Source organism: Nothoprocta perdicaria, unplaced genomic scaffold, assembly GCF_003342845.1.
Source record: "Nothoprocta perdicaria isolate Ctin4 unplaced genomic scaffold, notPer1 scaffold_53, whole genome shotgun sequence".
Lineage (NCBI taxonomy): Eukaryota > Metazoa > Chordata > Aves > Tinamiformes > Tinamidae > Nothoprocta > Nothoprocta perdicaria.
The window spans coordinates 3382781-3407177 of record NW_020455788.1 but is presented as its reverse complement, the minus strand read 5'-3'; positions in this window follow the sequence as shown (position 1 = coordinate 3407177).

The following is a 24397-nucleotide window of genomic DNA, read 5'->3' as shown; positions in this document are numbered from 1 at the left end:
CCAATTTTTCAAATAAAAGAGGACTCCACAAAAGTCCTAACTTTTGTTCTTTTTGAGCTGTATAATATAACCATTTCTTTTTTTCTGATTTAGAAGACAACTGAAATTGGTGTAGAAAGAATGGAACAGCACTTTAATAGCTGAGTAGTCAGCACCCAATATTTTCCAGTCAGTGCTAGGGAACTTTAAACAGTCAGAAAACAGAAGAGATTTGGAGGACTCAGAGTGAAGTATTTAGCACGTTCAGACAAAAGTGTCTGAACATAACAACCAAGTACATTGTTGAGAAGGCAGAGAACTAACACATTATTTTTATGCTATATATTTTTAGACAGAACACTATGTTTTGAGAAGATAGGAAATGCTAGAGGAATTTTTAGTATCATTAATAGACATTTTACTGTTACTTTGCTTGCATTGCAAAATTGCCTTTCCTTCTATCCCTAGTTGTGGAATCAAACAAACCCAGGCACTGTAAAAATTTCCTGAATGGACTGAGTGTACTCAGCACCAGGGTTCCTCTCCAGCTTCTCAGCCTCACTACAAGATGAAGATCATCACGTTGGCCTGTGGTGACTGTGTTGCTGGTGAAGAGGCTCATGAGAGGCAGGACAGAAGTTGCTCATGAAGAGGCAGGACAGAAGTTTCATGGCTGCGTCCAGCCAGTAATCAGTCCCCACAATATGACTGGGGCTGTTCTCCCAGCCCTGCCTGATCTCATGACCTGGTGCTGGCTGAGGGCACAGCTGGCCACAAAGCACATTCCTTTACCATGCTGCATGGGCACCTCAAAAACGGTTGTGAACATCAGCAGTAACACCACAGTACAAAAATGGGGTTCTCCATCCCAGAGCACTTAAACAGAAGAGAGTAAGAGAACAAAAATACAAAATGACTAGGTAAGAGTACAAAAATACAAAATGACTAGGACGTGCAAGGGAAAAGCTGCATAATTATAGCGAATTAGTAATTGGTAACTAAAATCAGGATCTGAATATGTTTTGTATGTTTCTACTGGAAATTAATTGAAATGACACATATACCCAGAAAAGTATTTCTGCTGGATATGGTCACTTAAACTGTCCACTGCAGCTTCTTAAATGAGGCATTATGATGCTAGCATCACAGTCTTTTAAAATGCACTTAATTATGCATGAGAAAGATGACTGTTTGTGAATGATTGTTAATAAAGAGGAAAAGGAAGGCAAGAAATTTTAAGGACACTTTAATTATTAACTAGATTAAAATAACTGCTTTCTTTTATATAAGCATGCACATGTAAAATGTTTTAATACCTGCAGAGATGTAATGGCTTGCTGGTGAATCTATTGGCTGAGAGGAGAAGGTCCTAAAAAACCTAAAAGAGCAATGGCAGCTGAAGCAAAGAATGAGAACACTAAGTTTTTCTAGAAAGCACCAATATAAACGAAAAATCTGCCCCTTGCTTTATAAACACTTGATTTAAATGGCAATGGTATTTTTCATCTGTTTAAATTTTGAAACTCTAGTTTAATTGGTATCTTACTGTATAATGAGAAGAGTAGCTAGACAAACAGGCTAACTAACTTGTTGGCTATATGCAGACATTCAGGAATATTTTACAGACAAATTTACCAACCATGTAAGGTGAATCTGCATAAATGCCTTTCATTTTCATTCAGGCAATTAGAAGATCCCTATAGGAATAGATAATGCTTTGGTACTGAATGGGAACAAATGCAAGGACTGTTAACACATTTTAACTTACACATGTTGTTTTCAGCTTTAGTAGGTTTGCTTAAACTTTCCTGACCCAGTGCCAACAAACCGTAAAACTCGTAAAGAGCTCAATTTCTGGATGTAGATAATAGCCTACACAAGTTGGCTGTTCTGTAAAATGAGTAAGTCCTGTAATGCAGATTGCAGTCTTCTACTGTGGCGCTGAAACTGTCAAAATCAGCTTTAAGTTTGTGCATTGTCACCTTTTTTTCCTCTTTAGGAGTTATTTATCTCTTCTCACAGAAGGAAAATTCACTATTTTTCTGCTCTGTCCTTGAGTTAGGGTTAGGATTGGGGCCTACAGGGTGAGGAAAACAGAAAGTCAGATGTGTAGTTATTACACTATAGATTTCATTAGACTTTTCCTAACTCTCTTCTGGGCAGTCAAGCAAATGCAAGATTCCTATGGTTACAGAATACAGTGTGTGCTGAGTATAAGTAAAAACTAAGATGTCTAAGGACCCAGCATTTTCTCTTTCCTCTCTTCCCAGCTGTTTCTTCACTTTGTTTTTACATTCCCTGGAAGATCACTTATTCTATTTTCTTGAAGTGTTTTGTTATTTATTGCTCCCAATGATGTTCCTTTTGAGAAAAACAACACCAGAAGCTTCTTAATACCATTTCTTTCTGAATTCCAAATTCCACTTTAGGAAAATGCACTGTAGCACACAGACAATAACAAAGCATACAGGGTTATTCCAAATCTCAGCAATGGAAAGATTTCATGCTTTTCCAACAATCATACGCTAATCCTAATTTTAATCCTCTAATGCTTCTGTACACACGGAACCTCTCTTAGACATGGTTAACCAAGCAGGATCATCATCTCACCTCTCGAGAAAAAGCTTATTGAATAAATAAAAGAAAATAAATCATACAGATAATGAAAATTATTTTGTACCTTTTTTTTTTTCCTCCTCTGTTTTCTTACGGGAAAAGAGGCAGGACTATTTTTGGACTATTACTAAGTTAGTTACTTTAAAAGGTAATTCATTAAAGTTAATCATGCTTGTGTTTTAGGATCTAATAAAACTGCCTTAAGAAATAAGAAAATATTCATGGTTTTCATTCATGTATAACATTGCACAGTGGGCCTGGATGTTTTTCCACCTCAAACTTCTAAAACATCTGGACATTTCTAGAGTCATTGCACTAGATAACAGACTAAAAAGACCACTGATCTGTTTCATTATGGCAAATCTTATTTCCTGTGTCAGTTATTTCTGCTTACAATACTGAAAAAACTTTTACCCAGTCTTCATTGAGGATAAGCTCAGTTATGCTTGAGTTACAATTTTCTGTCCTTTAGGCTGTGTTCTTTACTCTAACTCCCATGGTATCATAGTGCTCTCACTTTTTTTTTTTTTTTTAAGCTTCAGCCTATTAATTGTTGCTGATACCCAGGAAGTACAATAATTCCGGGGTACAAGGAAGTACAATAAAAAAAATGGAACTTTCACTAGGATGTTCGAATTCACTACAGGATCCCAGGAGAGCCAGGCTATACTAACCAGGGGAGGGCTGTCCTCTTCCCTCCTCTTGAGGTGTTAGTACCATGCAGAAAGGAATACAAAATTCATAAACTAGAAAGGCGGGGAGTGTATATTTGAGTAGTATGACTAGAAGAAGCCCTAAATAGCAGGTCAATAAGGAACCAAGAAGATTCAACTAAGTTAATTCATGTCTTAAGGCACAAGATTTGCAAAGGTGAATAAATTTCTTTGTTATTGAAATGAGACTGGTTCGGCAAGTAAAATGTGTGGTTTTGGAGTACTTATTTTGTTTCATAAAATAATTAGAATGAATATAATTGAAGAGCAGCTTTATATTATTAGGTTTTTCACTCACAATCATCACTTGGATGATTTTAGCTGGAGTATCATGTGCCTCTGCAGATATATTCAGAACTCCTGATCTAGTGACTGAGGCAGCAGGTCACAGGCACTTGAGCATCAAGGATGCCTGGTGTTGGTTTGCTCAGGAGAGTTCCTGAACCTGTGCAGGAGGCTTGCATCATGCAAAAGATGTCCTGCACGCATGCACCATTTCATAGCTGAGCTTTTCACACTTCAATTGTAAGCAGACTGCAGTGGAAGATTTTGGCCAAAGCATTGATTTATTTTTTTGGCAGAAAATGCAATCAGTGGTTCTGAAACATGCTATGAATTTATGTCAGCTTTGCTAAACTGTTTATGCAGGGAAGTCTGAGAAATTTCAAAGATTTAATTCCAGCACTTTCTAATAAAATATTTTGCTTTCTAGACTTGCAGAGAAATCAAAGACCCACTAAGTTATCTTTAAAAGTCTTTTTTTTTTTTTTTTTTTTTTTTTTTTTTTAAGTCCAAACTAAATAAAATGTTCTGGCTTTAGCTTTGAACAAGATTTAAAAAAAAAAAAAAAAAATCTAGATTTTTCTTGAATAGCCACCAAAAGAAGGACAATTAGTCTAGCAATTCCAGCTGTAAATATAGAATGAGTGCTGGGGATGTAGTTATTGATCAAATGGAGAGCTAAAGGTGGGGCTGGAATCTGTTTTGTGTCCACATTAGATACAGGTATATCCTATTTCAGCATGGCTTATGAGGACAAGTCTTCATTATCCTAATCTTCAGCCCACTCTTGCACTGTTTATGGACCTAAGGGCAGAGGCTGCAGAAGTGAGTTGGCTCTTAGATCTGAGCTGCACGTTTGCCTCTGCACAGGTCATAGAGTGAAGGTTTATTAATTCTTCTCTGCCTTCCTTGGGTTTACCTGGGAAAGATAATGCTCTTTAAAAATAGAGCCTTGTAAGATTCAAGGAACTGATACTTTATGTGCTGATCCTAATACTTGTATAACACTTGATAACGTGTTAACAGATTTTTGCTTGAGCAGCAGCTGAGAAACAGGCCCCTATTAACCTCAGGGCTGCAGTGCTGCTGCATGTGCAACCTCTAGACTGATGGCTGACAAGGCCTTGACGTGGCCACTTCTTGGAAAAGAAGTGAGGGGCTGCCTTAGTCCAACTTCTGAAGAGCCACAGGGACACAAAACACAGCTTATAGCTACACTATAGATGCTGAAACTTGTCTGCACTGCAGCCTTCAGCAAGTATATTTTGCTAGGGGTTATGAGCAATTGTAATCACTAATTAACTTAGCTATAGAGATAAAAAATGTTGTTTTGTCAACATAGGGAGTTTCACTGAAGAGTGGGGAAAACTTAGGGTGGGTCATAACAGACAATTCCCAAAAAAGGTTGTGCTGGCACGGCATGAAGATCTACTTGCCTATACTGGCTAAACGCTTGTAATATAGACATAGTCTGATAAATCACCCACGAAAGAAAATGATAAGAGGATGTGTTTGTGTGTACACACTGAAATGCAGAGCTGTTGATTTTGTATTGGAAGGTATTTTTTTTTAATGAAAAAAATCAGCAGAATTAATGGATTAGCTTTTCTGTAAAAAGTATTTTATGGTATTATAATACTATTTGCTCTTTTTTAAATGTTCATCATATTTGTCATTCATGGTGAAATGTTTTATTTATTCTAAAATTGTAATGTACTCGCTCTGTCTTTGCAATTGACTGGGAACTGGTTGCACTGTTTGAGCACTGAAGATATTAACCTTCAAGTTTTACTCTGTGTAATGGTTCTGAAGAGGAGGGGGAAAAAAGAGAGAGAGAGAGAGAGAGAGAGAGAGTTGCACTGAATTGCAAGAGAAAAAATAGGTTTTGAGTAGAATTATTCATAATATTGCTTCCAGGTCGTTTTATCACATTTTATGTACAGAGTTCTTTAATAAAGGTGGTAGGCAAGGAACCAGAAGGGGAGGGTGAAGATCATATTATTTCCACACAAGTTGCTGGGTCGTATGAGGACTGCCATAATTTATGAGCTAAGAGAGTGAGAGAAGATGTAATTTACATCACTTTATTTTCCCTTAAACTTACCTACACATCAGATCTGAACTTGGACCAAGGTCTAATTTGTAAAGTAAAATCTGTTCTGCAGCCTTCTACTCCAACCATAATCACTCCTTGTTTTGTTGTTGTTGATTCTTTTCTATTTTGAGCCTTGTAGACTGTTACTCTATAAGCTCTTTTTCTTGCCTCCTTTAGTTCTTTAAGAAGTCCTGAGGTTCTTAACATACAGGTGGGGAGAATAGGTAAGGCAGCCATATGATAGTGCAGTTTAAATGAAGAAGAAGTTTTTACCTCTTCTGCCTATGTAAATAAGTAGCTCTTTTAAAGTATTCTTCTAATTATAAAGATGTTCATATAGTTGCACATGCTGAATGTCTGGGAAGACATGAGCAATGCCTGTTCTATTTGAAAAAGTTCAAATATTTTTTGTCAATATTTTGTCTCAAACAGCTGAGCTTTGAATGGGGTTTGGGTTCTTTTGTGCTGATTCCATTGGTATCTTGGAAATTTGTTAGAGGAACAAGTTTCCTGTGGTGTCTGCTTGATGTTTTATGAGCAGGTATGTTAGGGATGGCCACATTATGTTGGGAGAGGAAAGAAGCACTTGTACTGATGCACTGCAGAGAAATATATAGTCTCCCCATAGTACACTTAAATGCTAAATAAACAGAGGAATGCCAATGTTCCACTTTCATCCAGTTTTAACTTCTGCCAAGATGTGAAGGCTAGTTAGTACTTTTTATGACACTGTAGTCATTAAAGGTAATCATTAAAAAGCAGAATCAAAAACATAGGTGAAATGGCTGTTATTCAGATATAGCAATATGCCAACATTATTTGAGGGTGAATGACCCTGGCACTTCCCACAAGACCAGACTTACTGTTTGTACACACTTTGTCTCTCAGGATGGCATCTGGTGAGACATTTTGAGAGAATGTTTCTGCTCCCCACGATAGGGTACTCTACCATGGGCAAAGGACATGGCCAGTGTCCTTTGAGCAACAGGCTTTGCCAGTTCTGGTAGGAGGTTTTCTTAGAACAGATGTAGCCTTGAGTTGAAGCTGTCTGAAGTTAATTTCAGTGCCTACATTGAGCTCAGCAGACCTTGGGTTCAGCTCCAAAGCACCTAAGGTCTTAAATGCTATTTCAGAAAATCTTATTGAAGTTTCTTGGCTTCAGAGTTCCCCTTCTGGCTTGGAAAGGTGTGCTGATGTATTTATACTGCACTTTCTCTATTTGTGGTGGCAGGGACATATATGAACTCAGATTGCCTTCACAAACACAGGTTTGTGCTAGTGACAACTCCAAATTTATTTCCAGAAAAATGGTATGGACCTGCTCAAAGAAATGAGTCTCAAGCCTCAAAGAAACCAAGGAAGACACTTTATCAGCTATTTTATTCACTTTATTTTAAAGAAAATAACACACTTCTTGCATTCTCCCTATAGGGTTTAGCTCAAGTGAAACCTGAATTCATGTCAAATGACACATGGCTAGGTGTGTAATATATATTCAGAAGTAACACCTCAGCCTGGGAAGATGTCAACTTAATGCCCTGAGAGGGCTTAGCCCACCTAGTTTTAGGCATTAAAAATAAAGATATATTAAGAGTCTTGGTTTCCTAATACCCCATTTGAGTAAAGGGAGATGAGCTCTCCCCAAGAGTGACTCAGCTCACAGAAGATCTTTACTGCCTTTTAAGAGTGACCACCATGATTTGTTCACAGAGGATGCTTAAGGTGACTAGGCTCATGGTTCAGTACCTGAGGCTCTGTAAAGATGAATTTGGGTTTGCATATATTATTACCAGGTATGTTAAGGATGCAATCATCCTGCCAATGCTGGTACAAATGTGCTAAGGCAGTTGCAGAGTAGGTCTGAGACTTGCCTTTGCAGGCGTCTTCTGGCAGGTTTGGCTGGTTTGACCATTCTAGGCTTCCATTTCATGCAGATCAGTTAAGTTCAGGCTGTGAATCCAGACCTTATAGACCTGTTAAATTTTGGCCATCATTAATAACCCAACCAGGAAAAAGATAAGATTTCAAATATTCTTCTCTCCTTCGTGTATCTCATTGGTTCCTGGCTGCAGTTAATTCCACTTATATGTTCATAAACAGCGTCTTTGCTTAGGCAGATACATAAGCAAGGAATGTGTTTATAGATACCTAAAAGAAGTGCCACAATTTTTCCCTGCAGTTAGTTGCTGATGCCCCCCTTCAAGAACTAGAAGATTTATCCACAGATCTATATGAATGTATATAATAATAATAATAATAACAACATAAAATTTATACCAAAAATATCTTTGGTTTAGAGCAAGCTGCAGCTTCCTTTCCAGAGACAAAGCACTACCATCTTTCTTGTTGTTATTCACTCACACAGTCATTCTGCTTATTTAACTAGGAAGAAATTACTAAAGGGCAAACAGAGAATTCATTCAGCTCAGAGGGTTCAGCAGGTTTATCCATGACTTACTGAACTATGAACTCACTGAGACGTACAGTGCTATAAATGCCTCCATTGTAACTTGGACATAAATATTGTCTATAAATGCTGGCTCCTGATTAAAATACTTTCTTAAAAAGGTTCAAAGACATACTGTATTTTAAATTGTAGTAATACCAATGTCACTTGAGTTACAAACATCTGTTCAGAACATTCCTTTAGTCAGCACTACTCCTTTTACAAGGAAAAACCTCAAGGAAATGTCAAGCTATTGCCATTACATCAGTTGCAGACTTTTCACACCTCTGTAAGGTACAAGTTTACACAAGCTTTAACAAATCAATAAACTTTAAATGAAAACCTGCCACCATTTTGTGCACAGGAGCATTAGCAAAGCTCTTTCTTGGACAGATCGAAAGAAAATAAAGTCCCTGCCTAAGTATGGACCTTTTAATTGTGTGCGTGTGTAGAAGATATTTTAAATAATATAAAATGCTTTTTTTCCCCAGTCTCTTGTTGGATATCTTCCTTCTCACCCAGAAGACACATCATGGGTATCATTATCAGAAAGCTGGTGACAAAAAGCTATTAAAAGTTATGCTATCATAAAAAAGTTCTTTTCAGAACATCCCTGGAGAAAAGCTTTATGCAGCCAATGAAATTTAAATCTTCACAGTGAGGCCATAAGAATGTGTGCTGGCTCATCTTGATTTCTCAGGCAGAACTACAGGAACATTTTGGGAGATCCTGCAGTAGCATTTCTAGAAGGACAACAGTATTTATAGGAATTGGAAAAGAATTGCTCAATGACAGTGACATTCTTGGTATAGTCATGTGTCCTTCTAAGAAGTGAAAGGTGGATTGAGAAATTCAGTGAAGCATATTAAGCAGCCTTAAAAGGGAGCTGCATGTATCTGAATGTTTTATATATGAATGTTGCATGAATGTTTAACAGAGTCATTCTCTGGAATTCTCATCTTAATGTGCACACATTATCAGTGTTGTAGTCTCTTCAAATGTCTTGAAAATGTTGCCTATCTGTGTTTCCTTTTCTTTATTAAATAGAGACCTATCAAGTTTTTCATTGATAAACCATTCACCACATCTGTGTCTGCTGTAGTTCTGGTTTTCAGGCAGGAAGATAAAATGTGGAAACTCTCCCAAAAATTCTTCTTTAAATACTGTTTTGCTGACTAGAGGGATAGAGATCTTAAAATATAAGTGCTTTTCACCCTTCTTGGGGTGTTCATGTGTTTTAGCTAGGTCAGCTTAGTTTAAATGAGAATTGACACTATCAGATCCTTATTTTACCTCAAGTTAAATCAGTATTGGTGATTCACTTTGAGCTAGTGATTTTTTTTAACACTGAGATCTGGACTCTTGCCTGTGATTTTTAAATTACTGTTTTTATTTTTATGATGAAGCAAACATTCATCTTGTTTGGGATAGATACCATCTTTTTATGACATAAAGGAACTTTATACATTCCTGTTCTGACATCATGTAAGATAAAGGCGAGCGTAGCCAAACTGTATGGTTAATGAACTGTCCTTTCAAAGGAAAAAGAGTAGCCAGAACCCAGCTACTCATCCTGAGCGGCTTGAGCCTCTGCTCGCTGCAGGGACTGTGCAGTGACAGCCACCTGTGTCGGTCCTCAGGAGTAAAATCTGAACTGCCTCCTAAGCCCTGCAGAGGTCTGTTGTTTTAGACGTAAAAGTCAAGGATGAGAACATGGCAGAATTGTCTTGACTGGGCTGTAGGTATAATGTTCCTTGGTGTGATTAAAGACTATTTCTTTAGAGCTGGAATTCCAGGAGATAGAACTGCACAAGACAGTGGTAAGGGCCACAACCAGACCTGTGGTGCAGTCGGAGTACATGAGGCTACGCACTTCAGTAAATGGCAGTGCACGACTTGCAGTGTATTGGCACAACACAGATGCCACGATCATTCTAAGAGACACAGTAAATACAGGAGGCAGCCATTCCCCACAGAGCTTTTCTGAATCCTTTCAAGGTTCAGTGAAGAACATGTGTCATGCAGGGTTATTTGTAATTACTGCTTATTTCTCTTTTTTTTTTTAAGAAAAAAAAAAGAACTTTGTGTTGTTTCTTTAAATCCTGAATTCAAAAACAGGATTGTATGCTGGTTTAAAATTCTTTCTATGAAGAATAAGATATTTGGCTCCTGCAGCATTTTTCCTTTATTTGTTTGTGCATTCTAAAAGCTTTCGCTGGCATTCAGCTGAATGTTCATTTTATTCATTTATGAATGGAGGTTTCTTTTTGTTAACATTTTAATACTTACTTTATAAAACCAATGACCTTATGTGGTTTTCTAACACCGTCTTGAGTGGTTAAGTGGAGAACAACATTGACTTTTCAGCGGCAAAACTAATCCTGCAGTTTATACAACAAATTTTTGTACACAGTGTTTATGAATAAGTTCACAGACAGGGTCAGACTCAAGGATACAATTCCAGGAATGGACATCAAGTTTCTCTTTGTAGTCTTTCTTCATAGCTCTCTGCAAGCAGTACAAACAAAATCAGGTATGACTCAAGCATTATTTTACATGGCTGCTATTTACCTGCATTCTCATTTTGCTTTTGATACATATTATTGTGAGTGACTGCAGGAAAATATATCCATTGAGACAGGATTTTTAAGGGACTCTAGTTGAACATTTATAATTCTTCTTTGGTCATAATTGTAAATATTTGGATCAGGAATACAATGAGAACATATTTTTGGATTTGATCCATATAATTAGTCAAATGATCATTCACACACATCCTTTTTTGGAAATCAAAATTAACACCAACTGTAAGCTCCTTTTCCTTTTCCTTTTCCTTTTCCTTTTCCTTTTCCTTTTCCTTTTCCTTTTCCTTTTCCTTTTCCTTTTCCTTTTCCTTTTTCCTTTTTCTTTCTCCTTCTCTTTTTCCTTTTCTTTCTCTTTCTTCTTCTCTTTTTGCTTTTTTAGGACAATGAATTTTGTTAAGGGTCCGATTTTATCTGGGGAAAAAAAAGAATTTTCCTCTCTATACTGAGCAGGTTAAAGAGACTGTGCCGCTTTGAGCCAGGGAGTCTATTTTGAACATTCTCTATTTGTTTGCTGAATTGACACAGTTCATATCATAGGTGAAATATTACATGTTGCTTTATGTATATAGGGCCTGGGAGCATTAAAATGATAGATTAAAACATGGAGAACTAGATTACCATTCCTTCTGCGTGTATGAACATGAAGATCACAAGGAAATATTATGAGCCCACAGACCTTTGTCATAGGACAGAACTGAGCTTTTCCAACAGCTTTTGTTTTTCAGACTGCCAAAGCAATATTTGTTTTTTGCCAGTCATGATGTTCCCTATAGTTGGGTGTAAATGACACTGTCTGTCCCGTGCCTGCAGAAGTCAGATATAGAGGTAGATATATCAGTAAGTTCCAGCAGCAGAAATTAGAATTTCTACAGAGGCAGAAAGAATCATTTTGAAACTCTTATAATAGTATATTTTCTGAGGGACACACCTCTAGAAGAGCACTACCAAACCTGCAGAAGAAACATTAACCTTCAAATAAACATATTATTCGTATATAAAAGGTATTATTTTCACATTGATAATGCTGATCGTGAATAATTGGTTTTAATTAAAATAGCCACTAGGTTAACTGCACCAGTGAGATTTATTTTGCCCTGCTATACACACATCCAAAATGATGACCTTAAGGACTGCTAGCTAAAAAGGTAATTTTATGCCTATCTATTATCAGTTTTGTTTTAAACAGACTATCTTCATTTAGAAATAAATTTTTGTCAACATATTCATTTCAGCTTGAATTATCAAAGATGTACTGATAATAGTTAACATTTGTGGCTACTGCTTATATTGTTTTATGTTTTTCTTTTTAATTTTCGATTGTTTCAGTAAGACTCAAAATGGAACTACATGTTGGTCTATATTTTTTCCTATGAAAAAGTGTATGAAGTTAACTGGTTCGTCAGCAAAGAAAAAGCCTTGACCTTTTTTTTTTTTTTTTTTGGTTTGATACTCCAGCCGTATCATTAGATGAGAATGGAATTTTCCAGATGCTGGGATTACTTTTCTGATGAGGTTTGGAGTCTCAATCAAAAAAATAGCTAAATTAAATTTAGATGAACTTCTAGTTTCAAGAACTTTTTCACTTGTGAGTTCCTTTATCTAAACAGAGCTTTTTGTATTTTCATGTATTATTTAATTAGGAGGTTTTAGAGATGCCATTCATATTTTACAAGATCTCCTAACAAAAATGATTCAGCAATTAAAATTTTTGAAGTACAACAAAATTTGTTTTATTCAGCTGAAATTGTTTATTTTCTACATTCCTGTTTGGCAAACATTTTTTTTTTTTTTTTTGTCAACTTTACTTTTATTTGCCTCACTAAATAAGTTTCTCATTTCAAGTAATGAAGGCTGAATATATTTCTAGAAACAAAATGATTACCTCTGTGACATTAGAAAAAACTTGCTTAAAATAGCAACACTCAGGTAATACAGATCAGTTTTAATATTTGCAAATTATTTTTTCCTTTTTTTCTCTCATATTCTTTTCCAGTCTTCCTGTCTCATAAAGCCCATTCACGTGATATTTGTATCATGATACTAACTTTATAGCTAAGAAAAAGTACCAGTAACATTTTTAAAACTCTCCAAAGATTTTTGAAAATACGTATATTTTTACAGAATAGGTCCTTGTACAGAATACCTGATGTCTTTCTGTTGCATAACAAATGTATTGTCATAATTCACCTGCCGCTAGTGAGAAGTATATGTATCCCAAATATACGCAGATAAATTACTTATTCTCTACTATAACATCACAGCAGTAGTGGATGCCATTATGTAGTCCCTTTATATATATATATATATTTATATATATACAGACACACACATATATATAGATATATATATATACAAAGATCTACTTAATTCACTCTTACTGCTCTTTCCAATTTCATCCTTATATAGAGTTGCAAGGAAAAAAAAATAAAAAGAAGTTATAAAATTTGTAGATTATTAATCAATTCTATTATCAAAAAAAAAAATCTTTTTTAATCCTTTTGTTAACCCTCCTCACTTGCTGACACTCAGGTTCACAAAACTGTGATTTCCTTAAAGAGAAGAGCTTCAAATGGCTGTAGATCTAGATATAATTTGTTCTTTCCTTTTTTTTTTTTTTGTAGTCCTTGCTATAACTGCGTGACAAGAGCATGTAAAGCTTTCAGTATTTAAATGAAGCTATAACTTTATTCTTCAGCAATTGGTAAATACAAAATATTCATTAAAGTATTACTTCTCTCTCAGATATTCATCCTTGCACACTGACAATTGAAATTCTGTGATCTGAAGTTACAATCACAGCTGAAAGCCCAACAACTGATGTGATTTTTATTATTATCATTTTCTTTTTTGAGTATCCAAACCACGTGTTTGATGTTCCAGTATGACGCAGCAACATCCTAGGGTGCAACCATTTAAAATACTAACAAAATCCACATATGTAGACCTGTATATTTTGACTGAACTCCAAATGACTGTGCAATACATCTCCTGAAATACATGGTACGCATTGCAGATATATATATGATTATAAGTCCAATTATATATAAATATAAATACAATTTTATATATACCAAAAAGTAAGATTTTTAGGGTAAAAACACTGAGAAAACAGTGCATTTGGTTCTAGGCAAAACCAAAGACTTCCCCTGACAAAATTGTTGTTTTTAATCAAGATTCTCCCTGTCTTGAATGCAGTTCTGCTTGTCTCAGATTAAAAAAAAAATGTCTCTAGGTTTACTTTTTTTCGGAGTGGACTTGGAAGGAATTCACTATTTGCTTTAGATCAAACACAAAATGATGTCTTGATTCAAACTGATTTTAATTTTGTGATGAGTATTCTTTGGAATAATGCACAAGTTTATTATTTATATTGTTTTTCTTTCTTTTTGAAACTGTAGTAAGGAACCAGAGACATTCAAAGTCAGAACACATGTATTTAAGAAAGAAATTAAGGAAACGGTCACAGTAATGGCAAAAGTTAATTGTACTCTTTTGGAACTGCAATCTTATATCTGTACAGATGAATATGATTGAACAACACTGAGTTCTGTTAAAAGAAAAACAAAACAGAAAACTTGTCTCTATGCAGATAGCTTCTATTTTAACAGTTTAATAAATAAGAGCCAGACAAAGAATCAGAGTACAATGGTAAGGAGAAGGAAGAGCTTGGGAGTAAAATGTCTTATAAAATAATATCAGCCAATCTATGTCACATCTGGGGAAGATGACTTTGACTGCTTGGAAATGCAGGTTTTCTGTGGAGAAAATGGCCCCTCTTGTGGTCTTGAGTATAGAATATTCTCTTCTTTTTTCTTTCTTTCTTTTTCTGGTGAGAAGGATGCTGTTTTATATTGTATGGCACTTTTTATTTTATTATGCACTATTAAAGGAATCCTAAAGAATGCTTGTACTTCAAGGGATAGAGAAATGAGTCATTTACTTATTTGTTTATATAGTACTTGGATTTTTTTTTCTTTTTAAAAAAAAGCTTTTAGAGTTTGTAAGCAAGGGTAGACAGAGAAAGTAGCAAAAGAAGACTGATTCTAATTAAGACAGAAATGTAAAGTCTCTGATGGCCTATATTAGTCCTTTCTTGTCTGAGAGCCAACAAAAAATATTAAAACTGAGCATAGCAAGTAGCATTTCAACCTCTAATTCAGCAAAAGAATGTATCTATAAGACATATACCTGTCTTCTGATGAATCTTAATGACTTTAGTCGAGGGTAAATACAGTATCATGAAATGAAAATAGTGCCATATGCTTAATTCTAACTATTTCTAACTAGGAAGGAGGTCTAAAATGTATTTCAAATGCTAGAAAAGTTTGAGAAATCAGTAGGTAGCTTTGGGTATGTATACATAGAACACAGTGACATCTTTTTTAGTTGTCCATCATGTTACATTATTCAATCTAAAATTCCTAATGTAGTAAATATATGTAGACCATGTGCCACCTGGTATGTAGCACTGGTGTTACGATGGTGCATTGTAAGAGGTATCATTGAGATTCATGACCTAGTAGGTTCCTAGTAGGGATAATGAGGATATTTCCAAAAGACTTGATGTAAATGCTTGACAGTATTGTAACAATAAAGTATTAATATAAATGCCTAGAGAAATAATGTATTGGCAAGATTTAGAAGAATTTTCCATCGTATATGGAAGTGCTGCGATGGAAAATTTATTTGAGGATTGGAAGCTTGAGGACAGGTCATGCATAAAGAAGCTTATGGATAGCAGAAGGAATTACTGTGGCTTAGGAAGCAGGGCCATACTAATGACAAAGTTAATATTTTGTGACCTGAGTCAGCTGCCCCACATACATATAAGAGGAGAGGAGCTCAACCTATTCCCTCCTCCCATATATCTTATATATTTACAGGGAGAGAAATAGGGAGCAGCTAGGAGGGGAGCGTCAGCCTTTTCAGGGACATGATCTGAGTCAATATGCAGGAATGCTTTGTGATACATGAAAGCAGAAAATCTTTCCTCTTGCATCACAGTTTGCTTTCCACGCATCTTCTTTCCCATACCTCATTTAAATGATCTATTATATTATTTATCCATTTGGCCAGTGGGTTAATCTTCACGTTTAATTTTAAGCTGGTGAGTGAGGAGCTGTCTAATTAGATTAAATCACTGTTTGGCTAGGTAGGAAATTTAGGGATGATTCCTTTATGTAGACACCTGGGCAGAAGTGTCTGTGGATCAGAGAAGCACAAGGAGCCATTGTGACTGTATAATCAGATGAGAAAGTCAATGCATTTTGGTGGCACAAACTCTTGATTTTTCTAAGCTGCAATGCAGCTTCAGTTTTCTGCTTCAGAGTGATCTCTGCTTCAAGTCATCAGTGATTGGAGAAGAGGTGTAAGAAGTGTGAGAAAGCCACCCTGGCATAATCAATGACCTTCCATCAACAGGCATAGTATCCTTGGAGCCTTGATGTTTGGAGAAGACACTCCTTTTGGGGAGATGTTAAGTTTGGCATTTACTGTATTTTCATCTCTTCATTCACAGATGAGCAATACCCACATGCAGTGCTGGCTTTGCTGAAGTTAACCAAGGTCAGATGTCAAGCAATTAGAAGCAGAGCGAAAGAAAATTTCCTAAGGTTTTCTCAATCAACTTGCTAGAGTGACCAGTGTAACTCAGACCAAGTTTTACTTTCCGTTCGGTTCAAAAGCCATGTCTGGCAACCTTAATACATATATTAAGACTAATGCTTTACTATTGAAAAATAATGTGTATGTATTTAATTACTTAGATTATGTATTTGGAGATGGTAAAATATTTTCAAATTTTAAATATTTCAAAAAAAAATTAGAGATGATGTTACTCTCCAAAAAAAAAAAAAAAAAAAAAAAAAAAAAAAAAAATCCAGACAGATCATGAGTGTTACTATCAGAATATTTTATTATTCAGGAAACCTCTAAGACATCAAAATATCTGTAAAGCAGTATTTCAACCCACTAGATTTTATCATATGTTAAATGGAATTTGTTTTTTTTATTAAGCCTTCTCCCAAATGGGAGGATTATACATCAGATTACAGAGATAGGCAAGAGCCAAAATGAAGGTAGAAACTGCAGAAGAATCAGGAGGTAGCTTTATGGGTTACTTGCAGGAAATGGATGACAACATATTTGCTAATCAGCAAAGGTATTTTATTAAATTATTGAAATTATTAATTGAATTTAATTATTTATAGTATTAATATCTCCCGAATAAGGTGACTCCTAGGTGTTATGAATGCACAGCTAACCTTCGTGGAGTGTCAGCGCCTGAAGAGGTACCAGCCTAATGCAAAATGGGAAGTGCCATCTTTCAAAACAAATGTTCTCTTCTTACAGAAGCATTCACTAAAGCCTAAAGTGCCTAGAAGAAGGGGCTTTTATTATTATTTTTTATTAAGAAATCTCAAATGAGCAGTTTATTTACTTCCCCTCCGAGCCACCCAGCTGTTCCTTCCATTTGTGGTCTTAGGGCTAATTACATAATGTCCCTAATTTATACTCACTGGTAAATCAGATCAGAGCATTACCTGGAGGGCAAGCTCTAATTAGAGGAATTTCAGAACAAATTGTCTAAAGAGCTTGTTTAATGTGATTAAATGCAAGTGATGGGTCTTTCTATGCCTTTCTCTCTGTTTAAAAACATGAATATTTACCTTACACAAAACCTGGCAGATTAAAAAAAAAAAGAATCTCAGCAATGACAATTCTAATTAAGGGAATATAAAACAAACACCAGTATTACCGTATGGAGCTATATAAACTATATTCTCTGTCTCTTGATAAATGCAGATGAATGCTGTATACTCTCACCAATGCTTTAATCTATTTTAGAGCTAACAAGGTAGACAATAAGTGGCTTACATCGGGGGTGTATGTAAAAGACAGAGATACTCTTGAATTGCTCATACCTATGGTGTCCACTGCATGTTTTCTAGCAATAGAAAAGAGTGAAGTTTCCAGCCCTTTCTCTGAAAGGCCTACATAGTCTTGGAGAATGGGTGGCTTCTTCCTTGGAATGGTTAAATTATCACAGATAACTATGTGTTGAGCAGTAGAAAGGGCTAAGTTAAAATGACCCTTTGTAATTTGTACGGGAAAGGATGAAAAGCACCTGAGTTAATATTGCCACTAAAAATTAATTAACTTGAGAGTTCAAGAGCCCCTCTCTCATTCTTTGTTGTCCAGAATAGCTGTTTTGAGTTTGTGGGGAAAATAAACAGTCAAGCAGCAATGTGAACAGAAGAGAGTTGTGGTTCTTCTGTCATGCTGGTGGCACAGCTGCTGGTTGAAGACCATGGAATCCGATTCATCCAGCAAGACACATCAAGAGGAGAAAATAAGTGAATGAAGATTTAGGGAACAAATGCTGGCATTTAAATACTCTATCTTGGCAACAGTGTTTCATTTCTTTTTTTTTTTTGTTTTGTTTTTCCCTATGTGTGCTCCTGGAAGTGTCATTGATCTATTTGGCAAGAGAATGAACGGGGTCATATGTTGCTGTATGCTGCTGATAGCCCAGCTCTCTGATCCTTGTGCGCCATGTCTGACATTCTGTTTTTAAATTTCTTGTCCTGGTTTGACCTTGAATACGGTGATTCCAGTATCCTACAGCTACAAATGTAATGTCAGCCTTTTTTCCTGAAGAAGCATTCTCTTGGTGTGAAATGACATCATGTAATCTTTTTTTTTATCCTACAGAAGATATCCTGAACTCCTTTTTTTTTTTTTTTTTTTTCATCATCTTCATGGTGCAAAAATAAAGCCAGGGCTACAAAACTTACTGCATTTTTACCACTTTTTCAACCCATCACGATAATGGTGTAATTATCAGTTGAAATGCTACTTCCCCTCCCTGCCTTTTAATTAGAAACAAGAAGAAAGCAATCATGTGAGCCCCATAATAAGCATGCTGAATAAATTCTGAGATATTTTGACCTGTTCTAAACTGAACTTTACAGCCATTAGCAACTAGTATCTTTCTAGGGTCTGTTGATAAACAGCTCTGTTGAAGAGAAAATATTAGCCAGCTGAAAGTGGAATATAGATTCCTAGGGGAAAATACCTCTTAGAGAGCAGCAAATGCACTGGAGGCAGATGACTGCCAAGATATTTGTAATAATAGCAGTAGTTTATAACTCAGACACAGTGAAATACAAGGTTCTCATGGGCTACCACTTAGTGTATGATGCCAATCTCCCACAAGTGTTAAAAGAAAGGAATTCTGAGAGAGAAAAAAATACTTTAAACTATTTCTCTCACAGAAGAAAAGCACTGTATTTTTTCCTTTGTTAGATAAGTTAATTTCTCCAGGCCTTTTTGGAGATGTCCTGATTAGTATTATTTTTTTTTTAACTGACGAAATTCATTCCCAAAATGTTTCATGTTGAATTTGGAGAGTTGAAATTTAATAACTCACAATTTCTTATTATCTTTAATTATGGTAATTAGTGTGCTTTTTGAAACTCTGAATCCATGTATCAGTGTTGGTTATCTCCAAATAATAGTTCCTTCAAGTTTCAGGATGTTTGATCCCACCTCCAGTAGAGAGGAATCATACAGCAGCTGTACATGATGGCTTCTTTTCTTCAAAACTTCCTTCAAAGAGTGCTGCTGTGCCAGCTGGCCAGCTCTGCAGTTTCTAAACATAGTTTGTCCTAGTGTCTGGGAGGCCAGGATCTACTTTGCCATATAAAGTTTTATATGGTGACATTGAGATGAGGTGAAAGATGGAAGAAAACTTTCCTCCTCTTCCTTTAGGCTTTGTTTTACTTGCTTTTGGAGTTGGGTGAAGGAGTAGTCAAATGTGGGGAATCTCAGTTTAGTAATCTGAGATGCTCAGATGCTACACTAAGCTTTTTTTGCCATGTCTGGAATAATCTGTCACTTGTGATTGGAGTGCTATCAAAAAATAACATTTTTAATATTCAGTGAAGGAGTCATTCACATAGTTCACATTCGCCAGTTATAGTAGCTGGATTTTGGAATTAGGGTGAAGAAAAGGCAGTGGCCAAAGGCAGTGGGGGAACTTGGCCATCTTCCTTACAGTAGATCTGCACCCACTTTAGCATGTACCTCGTCAAAGCTGTCTGTGAACAGCACCGCACTACCACCTATGTCTTGTGAAGTGGCTTGAGGGTTGTCTTGAGAGTGACTTGTGAAGCATAATCCAAGATGCTCCACAGCAGAGTGTGGTGTGGTCAGCATGTTCTCCATATATGTTCTCCATTCACTCCATCAGGGCAAGCAGGAGGAGGGTTTGCCGCTTGAACATGTTAAATCCCGGGCACAGCCAGCAGAGCGGAAGCAGAAGTTCTGTGAAGAGATGCTGCTGTCATTTTAGACTAAGGAGTTCAACTTTACAAAAATACCTAAGCAAATTATTTGCAAACATGACAAGCTGTGAATGGCTTATCCCTAAGCTGTAACAGAGAAATGGTTACATTATGGACTAAGTTCAAATTTTTAGTCTCCTAATAGATGCCATTTTTTGGCTGATTACTGTTAATAGAAACTATTTTACTGATTCATTTTCAGTAACTTTTGCCATTTTTGAAGACTGCTGGAGCATGGAAACTGACATCCACCACTGATTGAATCTTTGAGCGTTTCACTAACCTTGGTATCTTCTGAAGAGAAATCTTGATTCTCATATCTATCTTCCCCTTAGTAATGACACAGTTACCAATGCTCATATAGAAGTGTGTTCCCTTTGGCTTAAGGAAAATGAGAAGGAGCTAAGGATCATACCATATGGCCATCTTTAAATTTAGAGGTAATAAAATATTTCTCTGGAGTGCTCGATTTGGTGCTAGGGAAGACTAAATTTGTATTTAATATTTCTGGCATGATCTTTAGCAAATCTTTGTCTGATCTTTCCTTCTATGAAGATAACAGTGTCTTTCTCCTCATTATTTCTTTTTCTTACCTGTCTCTGTTTCTGGAACTCTCTACTTGCTGTACTTGTGCAGAATCTGTGGTACTGAGACCCAGCTCTTGATTGGTGCTGTAGTTCTGTAATATTAGTAATAATAATAATGATATAATTTTGAAGAATGTAATATATATATGTAAATTGTTTGAAGTAAAGTAGATAAAAATAGAATTATAGCGAATGGAGATTTGCCATTGTGACACTATGGAAGCAAGTTTTACAATCATCTTAAAATGGCATTTTAAAGCACTGATCTCAAAGGTACAAATAGAAGTTTTGCTGCACATTCACACTTCCATTATGTGCTCATTATCTACTTATTAGACACTTTTGTCTTTGAAAAATGCCTAAAATTGATTCACAAAGGACACTGCTGTTCCTTAGTATATTGCTATAATTTATAAATTATGTTTAAAATCCCTTATTCATAATAATTCATAGTAACTTGTATTTGGAATGTTCATAGTAGGCATAAATGCTGATAGTTGTCTCAGAAATTACCGTTTAGTAGCAGCGAGTGCGCACATGCAAGTAAAAAGTCAGGGCAAACTTCTTCTGGGGCCACTTCATCTGTTAGGCCATTAGCTTCATAGAGCCAAGAGCTAAGCTTGGTTTCACACACTAGAGATCTGAGCTAGTGAGAGAGACAGGAAAAGATTCTCAACTTTATAACTCTGATTCACATCCTGCCTGCTAACTGCTCTATTAGGGCAAGTGAAGTTTATATTGCTTGATTGAAAATTTATTTTATTTCGTCAGGTTTAAAGTCAAAACTATACTCTTCCATGAGACTGTAAAATGGACGGGGTTGATAGCCCATAAAATAAAATGGACTAACTTTTCGCTGGCATCCTATCAATATTTTGTCACCTGAAAAGAACAGAGAAATGAGAGTTATATAGTTTGATTTCTTGTATGTTAGCAGTTTGGAAAAAGTAAAAGTAAGAATTTAATTCTGACAGGAAAAGAGGTAGAGTGTCTTTTTTTTTCATTTCTTAAAGAAAATTAATTTAATTTTGAAGGGAAAATACTACCAAATTTTGTATTTAACAGATTTTTCAAAAATAGCTAATGAGCCTAACTGCTGTACGGATACTCCAATTCTGAATGACTCCTAATTACCTGTTGTATTTGAAAATACTTGTTCTTAACTTGTCTACAACATTGAATAGATATTTAAGATTATGATACATCGTAGTGCACATTATATATGATTCAATGTATGCTTTCACTTGTATATACTTCCAGTAAATGTTCTAACAAATTACTGTATCTAAATGAGTTGGCTCCTCACTGCTGATTGTGGTTCAAATCAAACTTGTAATATAACGTAACTTTCCTTTCAGCTTCTCTATTACTCTCCGAAGAGCATTTAAATAGTTGTTGAAAAGAAGGTGCCTTATAGGATATTAAACCTGCCAATTGTAGGTCAGATATTGACAGTTCATAAACAAAATCCCTGGCAGTAGTCTCAGAAGTAGTCTTCAGGGAGCATCAGTTCCCCAAGAGCAATTTCATTTTTTTTTTTAATATGCCTGTTGTAAAAAAAAAAACTCATTGTCTTAAAAATAGCTGTCTGTTTACATTCAGCTGTCAAACAATAAACATTGTCAATGAGCTTTCTTTTGTAGTGGATAAAACTGTAAAGTTACTGTAAGATGTCACGTCAAGTATGCACAAAATAGATGTGCTCATTCACTTGCTAAAGCACAGACTCAAATTTTTCTTTTGCATATATTATTAAAATGTCTTTGCAAATTACTGGGTTCGAACAAGGCTTTGTTGGTGATTTTCAAAATTGCTTTCAGAGAGGCATTATAGTGAAAATCCTTATCAAATTACTATCTTAGGAATGAAGAATTGCAGAATAATTTAGGTTGGAAGAAATCTCTGAAGGTCTGTCCCTAGTCCAAATCCTTGCTCACAAAAGGGCTGACTTCAAAATTACATCAATTTTTTTTTCTAGGTCTAGCACAGTTTTGAATATATCCAGCATTGGAGATTCCACATCTCTGGACAACCTCTTCCAGTGCTTATTCAAGCTCATTTTTATTTTTCTCCTTGTATCTGCTGTATTTCTCCTGTTGCAATGTAAGACCTGCAACCGTTAACTAACTGGTACACCTCAGAAAATCTGCCTATGTTTTCTACAGCTCCCTTCTAAGTAATTGACAATTGCAATTACACAACCTTCATTAAAAAAATACAGCACTATCAGTCACTCTGCATGCATCATCATACTCTCCAGATCCCTGTTGGACTTTCTAAACTCCTAAACTTGCTACAGTTAGTTGATTCATCTTATTGAAAGGTCCCAAATGGAGAAAAGTCAATGTAGGCAGTGCCACTAGAAGTACTTCATGGGATGGAGGAACCACTGCCTTTGTTCTTCTAGATGTGGGCTACCTAATGGCAGGAGGTCTCTGACCACTGTTCTTTCTGATTTCATCTTTGTGTTTGGATCCACCGTTGGATGTGAGATGTCCTGACCTGAAACTTCTTTCAGCAGATCTTCGAGTGAATATGTGTTCGTCACGTGAATATTCATAAATACATGGAAGCCATACACCCCTTGCTCAAGGGGCTCGCTATGCTTCTTTTTTCAACAAGTCTTTGACTTTTGCTATTGCAAAGTGTCCTGTCAGTCTCCGTGGTGCTGTTTACCTTGCTGTTACCCTGCCACAGCTCTTCTTTTTGCAACTCAATGACTTGACCAGAGTATCTCTCCCAGAGGGGACACCCTGTGCCTCCCCTCACGGCTGTGGAGAGGAGCCTTCGTGCTCCCTACAGGGTGAGATTGGGCAGGGTGCATCCCGTCTTCAGGGTCCCTCTGGGCCAAGGCTGCCACCACACGATCGCTGCTGCCATGCAGTGCTCACCACCACTGTGGGCCACAGGTGACCATCACAGTCCTCTGAGGAATGTCCCTGGGATCACTGATCTCTACAACTTTCCTTGGGAGACTGGAGAAACAGATTTTTGAATCTTTCCTTGTTTTTGAGATTCTCCAGAGAATGTGCCCCAGACCTTGAAAAACAGCTGTAAGAAAATACGGAGAAAAGAATGAACTTCATACAGTTGAAAGTGAAGGTTTTTACGTATCTAAGTAAATTTTGTCTTAAGAACATAACTCCAACTGCTTTCAATGAAGTAGGATTTACCCGTTACTTACAGAGAATCCCCTCCAGGATCTAAAATAGACAGTTCCTTCCTTTGGCTTGTGGCTTAGATGTTTATCTTCATTCATATTCTCTTAAACTTAATATCATGAAAAAAAACTTTTTTATTTCAGGAAGCATGCCTTTAATAACTAGATAGCAATAATTTTATATCCATGTCTTACTCTATTAAATATAACCAGTAAATTTATTAGGTTGATTATTGAACATTACTTTAGTAACAACTGGTTATTAAAGACATTTTCATTTCACTATCATGGAGTTTTCATAGTTCTTACACACTTAATTGTGCGGGAATATAATTAATCAATGTAAATTAGGTTGCTCTGTGCTCAGTAATGGTTCTCCCATGTCCTGTGAGGGTCAGGAAGAACCCAGGAGAAAGGGAATACATCATGACCCTAGATCTTTTTCGGAGAGGCCAGCAGAAGAGAGGTATTTTTGAAAGCACAACTGAAAGAGATTATAAAGTTTGGAAAAAATAAAGTCTGTGAGGTGTGTTTCAGGTTCAGGTAAAGATTAGATTTTACATTAAGAATAACACGTGCAGTTATTC